The following is an 18,017-nucleotide window of genomic DNA, read 5'->3' on the forward strand; positions in this document are numbered from 1 at the left end:
GGTTCCAAGACACACACAGATGCCAACAGAGGAGCTGAAAAGTGAAAGTAAAAGAGTGAAGAAGAATCCATTATTTTCAGCAGCATGCAGTAGAGGCCTGCTACCTGACCCAAGCCCGACGGGACCCGACGGCATGAGTCTGGTTCGGGTCGGGTCGGTTCGGACCGAGTCCAAGTCAAGTCGGGTCGGGTCGGGCTGGATACACACGGTAAGTGCTCTGCTGGTAAGTATTGAAGTTAAAAAAAACTTACCTGAGCTGGGAGTCTGGGACGAAACTGAGTCTGCACAGTGGGCAAGTGACATCACTATGACGTCATCGCACATGCGCTGCAGCTTTGTGGAGATTCGGAGTCCGAAGGTAAGTAAAGGGATGGTCAGGTCGGGTCGGGGCGGGTTCGGGTTGGCTCGGGCTCATGGCAAAATTGGAGAGACTCTGGCCGGGTCGAGCTCAGGTCCGCGTTGGTTCGGTCGGGTTCGGGTCAGGTTCTTTTTTCCAGACCTGTGCAGACCTCTAGCATGCAGTTTCATATCTTTTACTAAACTTGCCTAATTCTTATTTTAGTCTCAAGAACACCACAAGGGCATGGAATGGAACTGACTCTGAGGTGCCTCCATTGAAGACGTAGCCTGGAATATGTAAACCCTTGCCAGCAATGAAAGATGATCATCTACCCAGAGGTTTCACTATCACCGTCGACGAACCCTTGCTCTCCTCACCGCCTCATATATTTTTTCTTGTCCTGCCATTAATAAAAGGAGGCTCACATGTATGGATTCAAGTTCATTATTTACATGGTGCTCATAAAGGAAAACAGTGCACAGATACAGGAAAAAGGCATCCCAGCGACCCACTCAGTGCTCTGCCCGATGTGGTGGCCTCCATGCTCAGTCACTACTATGCAGTGTTCCCATTGAGTCATCAGAAGAGGCAACCTGTTCACTTATCTCGACTTGCAGCTGAGATGAATGTGGCGGTCATCCTCATCGTGGAGGTGCATGTGGGCATCTATGGAGGCCACTGCACCTGAATCATTTCAGGGGCAGCCTCTGTCACTGGACCCTGCTGCACAGATGCTCCCTCTGTCAGAAAGGCCAAGGAGGCCGAAGATGATGATGGCGGCCTGTGAGGGGTGGCATCCTCATCCTCTTTGGTGAGATCCGAAGCCCTTGGCTGGCATTCAGGATGACTGGAGGAGAGCATCAGCTGTGGTGCAACTGGCATCCACTTCAGACATCCCTGCACTATAGGCGCCACTGACCAATCCATGCTGCATTATGTGGCATCCATCCTGTGTACGTTAGTGCACTGTTCCTACATGCACTCTGTATGCTGCCAGGACTAGAACCACATCTTCATGAGGTTGGCCATTCTCTCAAAGGAGGAGCTCATGTGCTCAAAGCCCTGTGTAATTGTGGCGTGCATGTGTTGTATGGATTCCTCCATTCTCAGCCCATGATCACGCACTGCCTCAGGGAACTCAGGAACTCCAGCATGCCTGCTGCTACCATTCAAGGTAGAACCTCCTTTCCAATGACTCATGAGGCCCTGTACCTGTGCCCAGCTGCATTGGCTATGTCTGTCCTCCATCCTCCAAGGGGGACTGCTCACAGCTGCCTCTGCCTCTCTCACCACTTCCTGCACACTACTGCGTGTTCCTCACCAAGTGCCACACTATATAACTATGCGCGAGGACAAACTGAGGTGATTATATCTGCGCTGGTGGACGGTGAGCTTTTAAGATGTGGTGGTGCTTCTTTGGAGCTCTGCTGCTGCTCTTGGCCCAGTGATGGTGAGGGAGATGGTCTCTTTGGCTCCATGGCTGCACCTGTGGGAGATACAAGAAGAGGTCTTGGGAGCTAGCCTTGGAGAGCAGAAGCCTCTGCAGTGCTGAGGCTTCCCAATGCAACTCAGTGTGTAGTGTGCTGTCAGACAGAGTGGAGTGCAAGGCTCCTCCTTAATGTATGCATTGCCTCTCCAATCTCCATCTCCACCATGAGTGTCCATCTCACCATGGCCAACTTCCTCATGGTCTGTGGTCCTATTTCCATTTCTCTCTTTCCTGTCAAGGGCTGACAGCTATCTCCTCTATTGGATTCAGCAGAAGAAAGCGTCCTTATCTCTCACTGGTTCTGCTTTGTTCTCTTCTGTTGTCTGGTACCTTGTCCAGCAAGAGGGAGAGAAGAGTGTCAGTGATTGTGTAGCACTGTGCTGGTGTTACAACCAGGTGAGAAAGAGGTCTAGGGTTCCCTTTCAGCCTTCACCTGGTCTTACTGTAACATGATTTTTCTTTTAAACACACTGGGCTGAATTGTATTGGGGCGCCACCTTCCACCGCCGATATTAATCGCAGGGGCTCATTACAATCACTGCGCCGAGCCGCCCTCCCGATATTACATGGGAGGAGGTGGGACATTCGGCGCAGTGAGAGAGTCTTTGATAGCTATGCAGCAGGTGCTGGGGCCCTAGTTTAAGCGCTCCAGCACCTGCTTCCTGATAGCTGTCAAAGAATACTTACCTGACTGCTGAAGAGTGGGACTGCTGTCAATCTGGCAGCAAAGCAGAAAGTGCTGCAGAAACCCAGCAGGTCAGGCAACATCTGCGGAGAGAAGCAGAGTTAACTTGTCCAAGTTTACAGACCTGAAAGTTAACTCTACTTCTCTCTCCACAGATGCTGCCTGACCTGCTGTTACCCCAGCACTTTCCGCTTTGCTGCCACATACTTACCCTGCTGTGTCCCAGTGTCCAATGATATTGTGATCCTCTTCTCCCCCTCAAGTGTAACATTCCTTCTTGTAGCGTGCCACACCTGGGTGAATAATCTTAATTTTACACAGAACACACTGACACAAATGGGAATGCCTGGGTGTCACAGCAATGTAGATAGATTTTTCATTAAATGTTGCTCACCAACATGTGTGTCCTTTTCTCTGTGTGAATGATGTGTGTCAGCATGTAGCGCCAATGTCACATCCCTTTGCACCATTGGCCCTTCAGGATAGCCAATGTATGCAATAACATCATTGCCATGCCACCATTACACATGAGCGTCTCCGCAGACTCAGCGACATGGACATTGGCTCAGTCAGCTTCTGCCTCTAATAGTTTACACAGGGATGCTGCAGATGTAGATTGGTGCACAGCAGGTGAGTGAGAGTGAAGTGTGGTGCCTATGGAGCAGATAGCTTTTGTCTGATAAGCCACTGCCGTACATCCCTAGCTCACTGCTAGTCCTGTGTGCAGAGCCTGTGTGCCATCTGCCCTCTCATGCGTCTTTCATGTTGTAGGTCCTCAGCCTCCTCATAGCCCAAGGAAGAATCCTTTTGACACCTCTCCTCATCATGCCTGGCCTGGCCCCTATTGGCTGCGTAGTTGTGCAGAGCAGCAAAAGAAAGGTGCTGGTCTTTAAGGCCCGTAGTACAGGGAATCATCCTACTAATCCAGGCATTGGAGGTGCTCTTTCAGTATGCTGATCTCCTGCTCAATGGTGGCTCAAGTAGCTCAGTGGCTGACATGTATCTCTCCTCTGCAGCAGTGGCGGAGTCTCTCATTGGTGTCGGGAGCCATGTCTGCAAAGGATAGCCCTTATCTCCAAGAAACCACCCCTCCATCTGAGCCAGTTCAGTGAACAGCAGTGGCAGTCTGGACTGGCGCAAGACCCAGGTGTAATGGCAGCTGCCTGAGAAGCGGTCACACATTCGCTGCAAACATCTGTAGTGTTCACGTACCAGCTTCACCTAGATTGAGAGGGCTTCTTTAATGGTGATGTCTGCAGGTGGTAGCTTGGCAGTAGGCCTGATGGCCACATGAGTGCAGTCTATGAACATTATAACCTATGGTTCTCCGGCAATGGTGCCAGAACCACTGGCCCTCTGGGCCTGGCTGTAAAGTGGACATCCTCACTGGCCCTCCGGTGCAGGGCATTGGTGACCTCCCTGATGCAGCGGTGCATTGTTGACTGTGTGACCCCACTAAAGTCTCTGGTGGGCCCCTGAAAGGCTGCAGATAATTATTTCAAAGCACAATGTGCAAATTAAAGTTTACAAAAGTAAACAAAAAAAAGGCTTTTACCAAGAGTGGGCAACCTTGGTTTTATCTGGTATAACATACTCTGTAATAAACGGATTTTGACCTCCACAGTGACTGGGAATTGTTGAACTTCAGGAGGTAGACCTCTCTGCCTGGGTACTAATAAGTTCCGGCGTACACTTCCTCATGGCAATCTCTTCTGTAAACTGGTATCACCTCGTCTACCTGAATTTTGTTGGCCTCCTTTTTGGCTTTTTCTCTTTCGCTGGGGTTGTCTTCATCATCATCCTCATCGTCACTGGGATCACTGACGTGCACGCTCACTGTGATATTTGGCTGCACGCTTGAGAACTGTTGCCATTATGAGGAACAAAGTCATGGGATGTTCACTGGAGCCCATGGGCTGCAGGTCATCCTTGAGCAGGGCACAGAAACATGTCACCATCCTCTCCATATGCACAATCACTTCTGACACTGGTGCTCTGACATCCGATGGCATGTCATGTGGGGCCTGTAGATGCACTGCAACCGTAATGGCGGGCTCCCCTTGTGGGCTGCTGCTCACGACCGGGGGCCTCTATGTGGATCGCCTGTTGATATTGCATCTGGCGCATACGGATCCTCACGTGCAGAGGATCACACATTGGAGGTTGAGCCATATCTATTTCCATGTGATAAATAAAGTTGAACACTGCATGTATTCGAAGGTTCCTAACATGGCATGGATTGGTGTTGACGGGTACATCAGCTGCTTTCCTGGATCAACTATGTGGCGTGACATGGCATTGCCCAACTTGGCCAACACTCAGAATTGCACAGCATGACCACATCAAGATCCTACCAGCTGATTTGATTGCCCCCACCATCCATGAAACCTTAATTCTCCTGCTCGTTCTGGTACCCACCTCACACACAGGGTGCCTAGTGTGCCATTGCCCCCTCACAAACACAGAATGTACAGTTAACGGAGGGATGGTACATGGTACCTCCCTTCATGTCAGCACAGCTTTCCCTCCAGTAATCCCAGATCCACTCCCTTTCAGAATGCCGAGTGAGACCCCTGTGTATCCCCACCATCCTCCCTTTAAGAATACAGAGTTAGACCCCTATGCATCCCGCCTCCCTTCCGTAATGCAGGGTGAGTACCCGGCAGCTTTTCAGATCGTGAACAGGACGGCACGTGACGGCCGCCCATTCAACGAAAAATCTGGCAGTGTCTGTGACGAGGCGGCGGACTGCATAATCAGCAAAGGTAAATAATCATTGCCATATGTTGACTGTGGTGCGGCCGGCTGTGTGGCAGGGAGGCCGCACCGAGGTCCCGCCATAACCCCTAATATGCGTCGGGCCCTTCTCGACATCACGGGTTGAGGCGGGCCTCTCCCTGCAGCAGTTTACCAGCCCCCGCGCAGCGAGGCATCAAGGGGCCGGTACAATTCAGCCCACCGTGTTTTTAGCTCCCCCTTGGTGAATCCTCGTTCACCACTTTCCAATTATAAGGCAAAGAAACCAGCACAAAAAGGCTTTCTTACGTTTAAAGAAGAAAATTTGAAATATATTAAACTCAAACTCTAATTTGGTTGACGTCTACAGATACACGATGTGCCCACGCCAATATGCATACATGATACGCACATGAAAATAGAGACCGAAAAGAGCAGAAGAAGAATAAAGTGCAAACGTTTGAGGCAATAGCTGAAGAGTTGTTGTTACGGTTCTTCGAGCTCACTATGGAGTCCTTGATTGTAGGTAGATCGTGCTTTTCATTGGGGCCCAGTATTCTTCTTAAGCCTTGTTCACTGTATGAGACTTTTCTCTCTTGGGGTTCCTGTCTCTTCAGTGGGTTTTGGAGTTCTGTGAGAGAGATGGGAGCAGACAGGAGAGGCTGTGGCAAGCCAGCCAGGAGAGGTCTTTTCAGTCGAGGAGCAAACAGCTTTCTGCAGGCACTCAGTTCAAACTGTACAATTCAGAAACCCCCAGTTGCCAAGCAGGTTAGTCATGTGACTAACCAGACATACCATGTCTTGGCTCTGTGTATTGTATCATCATAGCAAGGAATGGAATGTGCTTCCCTGCTTTCAAATTCTGTTAGTATGTAAATGCGTTGTTTCCAGCCAAGGTCTGTCAGTCCTTGTAGCAGGTCTTCTCTTCTTCCCAGCAACAATTTAAAATTTATTGTCCATTTGATAAAATTAATATGCCTCATTCTTAGCAGGTAGGGGCCTGCATGACACCTCCACACCCAGGGGAATGAAATGCGATTTGAGATAAGTGCATTTCATTAAAAGGGTTGATAGAAAATATATAAGGTACAGAAAAAAACATGCATTTCTCTCATCCATTTTCATTCATTCATAAATCCTAAAGCTTATTAAAATTGCCTGTCTTCTCTTGGTGCCAGTGCTGCTTTAATTGCCCCCTTTTTGGCATCCCAATAAACATGGTTTTTTTGGGAAGTTTCTCTTCCGTTTTACCATTTCCATGACTGCCTAGGGTTTTTGTTCCTGCTGACCTATTTTTTTTAAAGAGACAGTAGTGGGCGGGTCTATCCTGAACTCTTTTTCAATGTTTTGCTGAGTTATGCAAAGGCTTTTGACTTCAGGGTGGTTCGTTTTTTTTCTGACTGTGGGGGAGGATTTTTTGTAATCTCCCTTTTGTTCTCTGGGACACTCCTGCCTGCAGATGTTTGTACAGACCCTACTGTGACACTTCGACTAGATGAAGCATCACCCTCATGGTTTCTCTGCCCTTGAGAGGTCTTTCTTTGTCTCTGCAGGTTCCTGTAAATGTTGTTAGAAACTCTGGTGGGGTGCTTCTAGAGTCTGCATTTATGTAGGAGGATGCAGAGTCTAACTTTTCACATTTTTTGGGGTTGGATGACTGGACAGTAGGGGTTTTCATCTGAGAATCCTCCCGGACTTCTTTTAACTTGCCTCTTGGTCACTTTTTCCCCCTTCCCTGTCTAACCTTTTGCCAACCTTGTGCCTGCCTGTCCCCTTTTATTCTCGGTGGGAGTCCCTTACAGTCCACCAGCCCTCTGCTGGATGGTCCTCCTAACACCAATACAGGACTTAGGGGTGCAGGTTTCGCTGTAAGTTGGGGTTTCCCCTCAACCTGGCATATGTGGCAACTTCTGCAGTACTCCACCACATTTTTGTGGGGTTTTGGCCAGTCAAACTGCTGTCTGATGCGGGCTGTGGTCTTTCGCCACTGTAATCTCGTGAGCCCTTCTTAATATTTCTCTCCGGTATCTCTGCGGCACCATTAACTGGTGAACTACTGCCCACTCCTTGCTCTCAGGTCTGTGAGGAGTACTCAATTTCCTCATCAGTACCTCATTCTTTAAATAGTAACAATCAGGAATTCCCTCTGCTTCACTTTCAGACTGGGTAAGCCTGTGCTAACTCTTGCAATACTGGGTTGGCTCACTGAACCTCAGCTAGGAAAAATTCACTTGATTCATTCCCCGGGTCTCCTAACCTTCCAAAGAAAGTCTCAGACAGGCAGACCACACTGCCAATGCAGTCTCCTCTGGGGGAGCTGGTTTGATCATGGCCTGATCCACTACACATTCAAGGAAACTGCAAGGGTCCATCTCCCACCACTGTCCTGTCTCTCTGACCTCCTGTGGTCTTTCTTTCACTACTTGGGGGCTATCACCTTCACCCCCATCAGATCTTTACCAAGGAGCAGGTCAACCCCATCCACTGGCAAACTAGGGACAATCCCTGTGGTCACCAGTCCCGAAACTAGGTCGTACTCCAGGTGTACCCAGAGTACAGGTACAGTCATACACTGCCCTCCAATACCATTCACCACCATTCTGGTGCTCACTGCACTCTCTGGGGGAAAGGTCAGGCCTTTTCCCAGTAAAATGTCTTGGCTCTGTGTATTGTATCACCTTAGCAGGGAATGGAATGCACTTCCCTGCCTTAAATGTCTGTTAGTATGTAAAGGTTTTTTTTCCAGCCAAGGTCTGGCAATCCTTGTAACAGGCCTTTTGTTTTTCCCAGTAGCAATTTGAAATTTAATGTCCTTATGGCAAAATTAATATGCCTCATTCTTAGCAGGTGGGGCCTGCATAACAGCTGGGATGATGTACCTTCCATAGCTGAATAGCTGGAGGTATGTAGAGGCAGGTGGGTGTGAGGCTGGCAGCATTGATAGGTGTGTGAAGGTGAGCTGGAGTATCTGGATTTTAGGCCTATGTCCTGAGTGTCAGGGATTTTTGCTGGATGAGTTATAGGGGTGTGTTGCAATGAGCAGCATGAGAAACTGGTCGATAGGAGATCTCATGTGAAGATATATTTGCTGATCATGACCACTTGAAGTCATTAGAGGTCAGATCCTTGGGTTCAGACACTGGAAATTGATTGCTCTGTCCAGCTGCTCTCACTCCCTTCTGACAGAGGTCATTGAGGGCTTTGTGGCTCCCTGTGGAACCTTGGCATTTCTCCTCCTGTCCTGAAGTTATTTATGAATTTAACCCCTTATAGAGACTAAACCAAATCAGGAGTACATCCTTATGAATCTCCCGTAATTAAGTTCAAATCAGACAAACTCTTAGAGAAACCTGCTTGGCACTAAAGAATTTAACTAGCTTTCCCTCAAAGCAAGAAAACTTACAGAGAATATTAACATCTTTCGGGTAGCCTATTTATTTTTAGTAATTACGGTTATGTCATAAATATCCCAGATATAATAAGAGTCTGGGAAACTCTCTTCAATGCGTATCTCTCCACTTAAAGAGACGCAGAGTGCGGGTTCTTGTAGTTGTATACAGAATACTACATGAGACGATTTAATGAGACGATTTATTAAGTTTTATATATTTATTAAAGAATTTAACATGCAATACACTTAAGTGGATATGTATATCACAATATCAAATATTACTGAGAGATGTAACACATATTCTTATTTCTAACATAGAATCCAAAAGTTTAACCCTGCTAATGTTACAGCAAAGTATCTTAGAATATCCATCAAAATTTAAAGTAAATTTTTACCTTAAATCCCCTGAGTAAGGCATAGAGTGCGAAGTATTGTTTGATGAATTCAGCACTTCTAATTTTCACTTCAGAACCTTTCATGTTTATACTATTCCTAAGGTGTCATATGACCTCTTAGCATATAGGTACTACCTTTCTGTGTGTGTTATTCTTGCTTTCAAAATCCATATTTGGTAGCATCATTAACTAACTTTCCACTTAATTTTTTACTGGCAAACCCCTGTTTTTGAAGTTGTGAGCATTTATCTGGTCAAAAAGTTTATAATTGTGTTTACTTGACCTCTTGTTCCTGTAAGTCCATTTTCATTTATTGTTTTATTATCTATAATTGCCGTTTTTATGATACCTTAAAGCAACCTTTAGATCCGATTTGTCTGCATCAACAACCCCATAAACTAATTAAGTTTATTGCTACCTCTTACTGATGTCACACAGGATATTTCAATATGTGTGTTTATTTTCCAAGTTCCCGACAACAGAAATTCTATTCTAACACGGACCGTAAAATATTTACCTCTACCTTCTTAAAGTGGAATTTCAGTGAGTCCTGAAAACTGACCATTTATTCAATCTTTATTTCCAAAAGACATAATAATTAACTATATCTAAATGCTACCTAATTAAGCCTTATTATACCTATATTCCATCATGGTCCACCTCCACCATTGAGGTCTCCTGAGCAATGAATTTGGGTAGTCCGTGACCTCTCTGCCCTCATGTTCTATTTTCCTTGTTTAGAATTGCAGAATTCAGCAGCAGCCTGCAGTAATTCAGTACTGCTTCCCTTTAAGAGGCACAGACTGCCTTTAAGGCTGGCTGCACCACGTGCTATCAGCACCATGCTGCTCAGCTCCTTGCTGAGCATAGAGGCAGACAGCAGCAAGCAGAGGCAGCTAGCAGCAAGGGAGCCACTCAGTCCATCCCTATTATCACATAATTGAGGTGCCAGCACCAAATTCGCATGCTGCCTACCTCCATCGGAACAGGCACAGGCAGGTCATGAATCACAACCCAGGGGCAAATCAATTATTAGCCCTTGAATTTTCTGTCTTTCTAGTTCAACTCAAGAATGAAGTTGATCAGATTGAATTCCAGGAATTGGCATGTGACTCCCTCAAGTGGTGGCCTCACACTGCTTTGTATTTGTGGCAGTACAACTGTCACTATTGTAAAATGAATCTTAAAATGTTCCCACATGGCCATTTGGACCAACTGGGGACCTATCCACCTTAAATTTTAAAATGTTTTCTGTTGCGGATGATCACATCAGCTCTTTAAAGAGATTAAATTGAAAGGACATTTGGATACTGGTAAGTGCATGTGGAGATCGCGCTTTCCCTCTCCAGAGACTGACATGGTCCCAGTAGCACAACTTAAATCCACCAGTTCTGCGTCACTCTAAGTAGGTACCTGTCTCATGTTGATACTTATAGTATAACTCTACCATTAGAACTCAGTGGAGTGGAGTAAGAGTCAAACCGCAGGCAATTTTGACTAACAGTGTTGAATGGAACTAGTTTAAGCAGCTTTAATTCTTGCAACATGTGTTACAATTAGCAGGTTTTAATGGAACGAACCTTTATTTCCACAGCCTGGAATTGAAAGTAACAGTTTAGTCTGCAGCTCTTGCAGTTCCATCCTGTTGGCATCAATCCTTGAACTGCTGATCACTCCTAAAGATACCCACTCTACTGTTTTCTATGGCCATGGTCTGGGTACCTTCATTTTTACTATATGAAGATAAATAGTCCATATCACATGAATTCTGATTTGTCTTATTGTTTTAGCCTTTGGTCTCAAACTCTGACATGATGTCATCAAAAATGCTCAAGGCATTGCGAACTGTACAGAAGGTATTTTAGGTCATTTCAATGATGTGTCACGTGATATTTCAGATCTGCTGTTGAACAAAGTAGCTGCTGCCTTAAAGTCGGTACAGGTCAATGCAATCTACAGGGGAAACTACTCAAATTCATGTTTTGAAATTTATCATAATGCTCATTATAAAATTGCTTTAACTTGCCTAAAAATTGAAAATAATACCAACTATAATACCAGTGAAATTTTGAAATATACAATAACTTCAGATAGTCGGAAAAATAACACATACTAGGCCAATCTATATATCGCAGAGCCTCAATTTTAATTTACAGCCTGAATAGAGTGTGCGTGGGGAGTAGGGTGGGGTATTAGAAAAGTAGGTGAAAAGCCTATGATGCTTTTGGCATGAATCTAGGTCGTTTTAACTCCAGGGCCTCATTTTAATATCATTGACAGACTGTCCTTCTGATCACATTGTGAATTGGGCAGCCTGCCCACTTGACAACATAATTTCCAGCACAACTCCAAAGACCTACTTAAAGTGAGGGTGCACATCTTAAAGCATGGTTGGAATTTTCATTGGATACTTCTTGAACATATTTCACCTCCAGAGAAAAGCTGAAGGGCTGCTCCCACCACACCCCCACTCCACTGGCCTTTTTGTTGCCTCTATGGAGGCCCTAGTGGATCAAGAGGACCACGGGGGAGTAACTGATCCTAAGATACCACATCAACGTCCCCAAGGCCACAATGAAACTGACTTGGGCAGAGGTGGCTGAAAAGACCAGCTTCACCTCTAAGACCTTGGTTCATTGCAGAAACAAGTTTAATGATTTCACAAGAGCAACAAATGTGAGTATAGCTCTTCATCTTTCTAACTCTCTCAATGGAGCATGACAACACTCTTTATCCACTCTCAGCAATTCCTTCCCCTGTAACACATTCTTCAGCATATAACTGCACACTACAGCACTTCCCTCCCTCATTCCACATACACTTAATTTTCTGTGAAGAGAGAAGCAGAGTTAATGTTTTAGGTCTTTGACCTTTCGTCTGATGAAAGTTCACAGAACTAAAATATTAACTCTGCTTCTCTCTCCACAGATGCTGCCAGACCTACTGAGTATTTCCAGCACTTTCTGTTTTTATTTCAGATTTCCAGCATCTGCAGTATTTTGCTTTTATTACACTTAAGACTCCTTTCCTCTCTTCACACCATATACCAGCACCTACCATTTCCTCTCACTGCTTGCACAACCACCAAATCCTCCCAGGGCACCTTCATCACTCTCATTACTTATGCTTGCCTTTACGTTCATCACCTCCCCATTCTCACTCCGTCTTGCTTCTTCTCCAACCCTCACTTTCTGCACTATATGCATAGGCCCTACACATCTTCAATTACCTCTCAACAGCCACTTACAAACTCTCACCCAAACAGAGCAGGATACCCAGGAGGTCAGCATCAGGAACGGAGAAGCTGACAGCTCACCTCAGCAGGCACTTTGCCTGTTATTTGTAATCCTACATTCACCAAAGTAAATATGCAACAAGCTCTGTCAATCCAAAATCTATTCTCAAGACTATCACCTGAACATGTTCTTCTTCGATCTGCCATCCAAATGTTTCACCTTTCCACTTTCTTCTAGATTGTTCTGGGCAGCAAGAGACTCCTGCATAGCAAGAAACTTTGAAAGAGAACAATCTTCCGGTGGATGCACCATCAATTGTCTGTTCCCTCTCAGGCACCTGTTCTGTCTTTGGCACTCTGCATGGTCTAGGCAGCGAGGCATAGGGAGCTGTGCATGGTGAGACAGCAGCATGCAGGCACTGGAGCCAAGGGCACCTCAGGAGAGAGCTCACCGGAGGATGACGTCCTCTCCCAGCTCTGATGACAGCAGAGATTAGGCTCTTCATGGGCTCAGCTATGACAATAGAAGAGCGGGTGTCTCACAAGCAGTTATAGCAGGGTACTGAAAAGCCTCAAACAAGGAGTTTCAGCACAATGGCTGAGAGCTTGGGTGGAGCAATGGAATGGTGCATATTGGCCTCTCTCAGGATCTCAGTACACCTGATCCTTCACCACCCCCTAAACCAATAACTGCATGGTGCCAGCTGGGTGAGACTGTCCCGGCAGCAGATGAGGTGTAACAGTCTGCAGCCAGGCTTTCAAAGCTCGGACACCCAGAAGTTACTAGCCACAAGCATGCCAAAGGTCCCAACATATGCAACAGCAGTCTTCCAGCTACTCTGCTGAGACCACTAGGACTGCATCTTGTAGAAATGCTAGTGTAACTTCTGAGTCTGCATTGTCACCATGTCATTGATACAGAAGATGTTTGAATTGTTTGAATGTTCTTTAATGCTGGATGACGAGAGTGGTGAAGGATATAATGAAGTCAGTTAAGTGGAGAATACTTTGAGAGAGTATTCAGGGCAGGGGAATGAGCAGCTCAGCTGAATTGATGAACCATTAGCTGATTCTTCACATTTCTTGCTGAAAATTGTGCAATTGTTTCTTCTGCTGCTTGTTTCACTTGCCTCTACTCTTTCTCATCTGCTGCTGTTGTTCGGTCTCTTTGTAATGAGAAGTTATGCAGCATGCAGCACATCATAACAATGAGGGAGATTCTATCCAAGGCATATTGTCAGGAGACCCCTTCCACACCAGTCTAGACATGTGAGTCGTTGGTTTAGAATCGCTGTGGTGTGTTCAATGCTGATCCTGGGGGTCTTCTAGCTTACATACGAACATACGAATTAGGAGCTGGAGTAGGCCGCTCGGCCCTTCGAGCCTGCTCCGCCATTCAATAGGTTCATGGCTGAACTGATTACTACACATTTCCACCTACCCCCGATAACCTTTCACCCCCTTGCTTATCAAGAATCTATCTACCTCTGCCTTAAAAATATTCAGACTCTGCTTCCATTGCCTTTTGAGGAAGAGAATTCCAAAGACTCACAACCCTCTGAGAGAAAATATTTCTCCTCACCTCTGTCTTAAATGGGCGACCCCTTATTTTTTAAACAGTGACCCCTAGTTCTAGATTCTTCCACAAGGGGAAACATCATTTCCACACCCACCCTGTCAAAACCCCTCAGGATCTTGTATGTTTCAATCAAGTGGCCTCTTACTCTTCTAAATTCCAGCAGCTTCCAATATATCAATGTTGTTCAGGGGCTGGGGTATCAGTTGCCACAGCTATAGAAGCCATCCCTTGTCCCCAGAAACCATCCTGTCAGATTCCTCACAGGGGTGAATACAGGGGGATGATGGATTCTTCCAGGGTACAAGCACTGTGACAGCTTCTTGGGTACCTTATACAGCACTTCCTGCTGTTGTTCCTATGATCAGCCACTAGCTAACGATTGATGGAGTGGTCTCCATTTCTATTTATGAACCTGCAAGCTCATGTTCCAGAGACCTTATAGCAACATGTGGGCAGTCAATGATGATGTTAATGATCAATGATGGAAGCCAGTCACTGCTGCAAATCTCTGAGCTCTCTCATCTTAGCTGGTGGCACCCATTGGAATAACAATGTACTGACTGGCTCTGATAACAGGCTTTAATGCAGCTCTGCACTGCAGACTGGGAGGTACATGTGATGTTGCCTGTAGCAGCCTGCAGGCAGCCTGAGGCAAAAACAGCTCAGGACGGTGGTGCTTTTCACAGCCCATGGGCAAAGCATGGCTCCCTGGCAGGCAGCAGGTCCTATGGCAGGAGGCTGCTTAGATCTGTAACAGCCTGACTTGGGAAGTGAAGTTTCCTGATGTACTCTACATCAGAGATATCCAGAAAAGTAATTCTCGGCCTGTAGACATTGTGGCCCCCTATGAAGAGCCCACAGACTTGCTGTAGCCTCACAGTCCCAGTTACTGCTTGTCCTGGTTGCTGAGGCTGCTGCTCTAACTAACTGCTCCTCCATTCAGAATAAAGTATCAAAAATCACATGGAGTTACATAGAATTTAAAGTACAGCAACAGGCCATTCAGTCCAACTAGTCTATGCCAGTGTTTATGCCAACACAAGCTTCCTCACACAGTATTTACTTCATCTCAGCCTATTAACATATCCTCTATTCCTTTCTCCCTTGTGTACTAATCTAGCTTCCCCTTAAACATCAACCACAATAAGCTGAAAATACTTAAGGTGAGTAAGGCAATCAAATCAAAAAGAAGCAACCTCCAAGCTCTGAAAAGCCTGCAGTAATCACAGAAGAAAACATCCTCTAATGATCCAAATGCTTGTGGATGAGTACTTCTTCAAATTGCTCTTCCAGTCTTGTCAGCCAGTTTCTGAGACATCCAATAAAGTTTTACTGACAGGATTGGCTGTTGAGAGGGACCTCCATCCCACCCAATTAAAAGAACATTGATGTCCCATCATTTTAATATATTCAGCAGGTGCCTGCCTGTTTCCAGTGAGTGCATATGGAACCTCAGTCATTGGTGCAAATTAATCAATTTCTACCATTTTAACTGATCACCCATTCCTGCTCGGCAAGTAAGGATAGAATTCAGGTTCCATGTCCTAATACAAGGAATGAGCATTGGAGTACTGCCTTACATCAAGAAATATCAGTCTTAGTCTAAGTTTTGATGAACACATCCTGTTGAGCAAATGGCACTGTTGGTGAACAGATTGATATTTTACTTCTTTACTATCACTCTCTGGGTATAATTTGAACTTCAAGTGATAGTGTGAAATAGATGATATTGGATTGGCTGCCCATTATACACCTCAACCGATATCCCTTTCCTTTGACCTGAATGGAAAGGAAAATCAGGAGAGTGGTATAACTGGCGGCTGAACCAATACCACCAGTTTAACTCCCACCAACACACAAATGAAGTGGGACTTGATGACGGCTTTTTCCTGAAGAAACTGCAATAGTGATATCTGCTTGGGATTGGATTGGAAGCAGTTTCAACCATCCCCTTGCACCCTGTGACATTAAAAAGAGGTGGAACAGCTGGGATGTTGTCATTCACAAGATCTCTACTAGTCCTGCCTTCTGAACCTCCTGTTGTAATGTACATCGGCAAGATTCAGGTAGCTAATACATATGCAAAGTATAAGTGTTACAAGCTGTGTTCATGGCCTAGAACACTCCAAGACCAAAGTTTGCATTACTGCAAAATTTCCATTACTGGGACAGGGACCAAATTCAAATACTTACAGCTGGTTATAGCTGACCTATCAGCTTTGCCCTCAAATGTCTGCCAGAATGTACTCTGCTGCTTACCCCATCTGGCAGATGCCCAAGATCGTCGATACTGGCATAGGTAACCCCCACCAGGAGGTAATATACTGACCCTGGGAATTCTGATGGACTTAGGCTCTTGGGTCACTGACAAAGTGCTACTCCTACTCCACAAAGAGCATTGTAGAATTTTGGTCCCTAATTAAGCCTGCCTCTCCTTCATCTGGTTCTCCCTCAGCTTCACCAAACTCACTCTCGTCTGATGATGCCTCTTGCTGTTCCTCCTCCAACTCCAATCTTCATCCAAAGTCATTACACTATCACTGGTTATCTAAGGACTAAAATCAGCTTTTTAAACATAAAGATTAAATGCAGATTTGATAGTCGCACCATGCTTTCTATCAAAAATAGTCTTCCAAAATTCAATTACAGAGTCATTGTTGTGTTTGACAAATCTATTAGAATTTTTTGCAAATGAAACTAGTATGGTAGATAAAGGGGAACCAGGGGATGTGGTGTATTTGGATTCAATTAGGTGCCACACAAAGGGTTATTGCACAAAATTAGGGCTCATGGCATTGGGGGTAATATATTAGCATGGATCGAAGTCTGGCTCAAGGACAGAAAACAGAAAGTAGCAATAATAGGTTCATTAGGTGGGCTGTAACTATCAGGGGTACCACAAGGATCAGGGTTTGGACCTCAACTATCTACAATCCATATCAATGACTTAGATGAGGGGACAAAGTGTAATGTATGCAAGTTTGCTCAGGAGGAGTGGGAGCTGATCGAGAGCAGAGAGTGATAAAAGACACAGTGACAGAAGGAACACAGGCAGAAATTGAAAGAGTGACATCAGACTGAGGTCAGAGTCAGTGTGGAGAGGAAGGAGCGACAGAACCCGGAATTGAAATTATGTTTGGGGTTATCTTAGATAAGAAACTACAATAATTAAATAGGGTTTCAAATCTTACGTTTGTTTTTAAAATGTTTAGTTTTATTTCTGATGAATTTACTTGGCAGTCCAATAGATAGAGGTATGGCAGGGCACCACAGTCCCATTAGGTACACATCTTGTTTTATGTGGGAATTCCAGGACACTTCTCATGTAAAGGACACCACATGTGCAGGACGGCTCATCAGCTGGAGGATCTCGAGCTCCAGCTGGAGGATCTTGAGTGACAGTAGGAATCACTGTGGTGCATCCATGAGACTGAGAGTTCTGTGGATAGCATGTTTCTAGAGGTGGTCATCCTGCAGCTTAAGGATGTGCGGACAGAGAGGGAATGGGTGACCACCAGACGGTCAAGTAGGACCAGGCAGGTAGTGCGGAAACCCCGAGCGCATCTCGCTTTCCAACCAGTACTCAATTCTGAATACTGGTGAGGGTGTGTAGCCAGAGCCAAGTGCGCAGCACCAAGAAGAGAGAGAGGGCTGGAGGAAGCAACTGTGATACAGGATTCTATAGTTTGAGGAATCGACAAACCCTTACTGGAAGTCACATGTTTCTTCAGCCACAGATATAGTTCCAGGACGGTATGTTGCCTCCCTGGCGTCAGGATCAAGGATGATACTGTGACTCTGACAGAGGTCATCGACAATATCAGTACCAATGACATAAAGAGGAAGCTAGGAAAGAGACTAGCAAGCAGAACCTCAAAGGTAGTAATCACTGGATTATTCTCAATGCCAGGTGCTAGTGAATATAGAAATAGGAGGATAGAACAGACGTATGCCTGGCTGGAGAGATGGTGCAGGAGGGAGGGCTTTAGATTCTAGGGACATTGGGATCAGTTCTAGGGGAGGTGGGACCTGTACAGGCCAGATGGGTTGCTCCTCATGTTATGAAAGTGCTTCCATTTTTTAATATTTTTTGAGGACTCATGTTTAAAAATTGTGGAAATTGATTCATTTGAAAGACTGAAGAGATTCCATAGATGCTGGACTTTG

This window comes from Heterodontus francisci, chromosome 5 (genome assembly GCF_036365525.1).
Source record: "Heterodontus francisci isolate sHetFra1 chromosome 5, sHetFra1.hap1, whole genome shotgun sequence".
Classification (NCBI taxonomy): Eukaryota; Metazoa; Chordata; class Chondrichthyes; order Heterodontiformes; family Heterodontidae; genus Heterodontus; species Heterodontus francisci.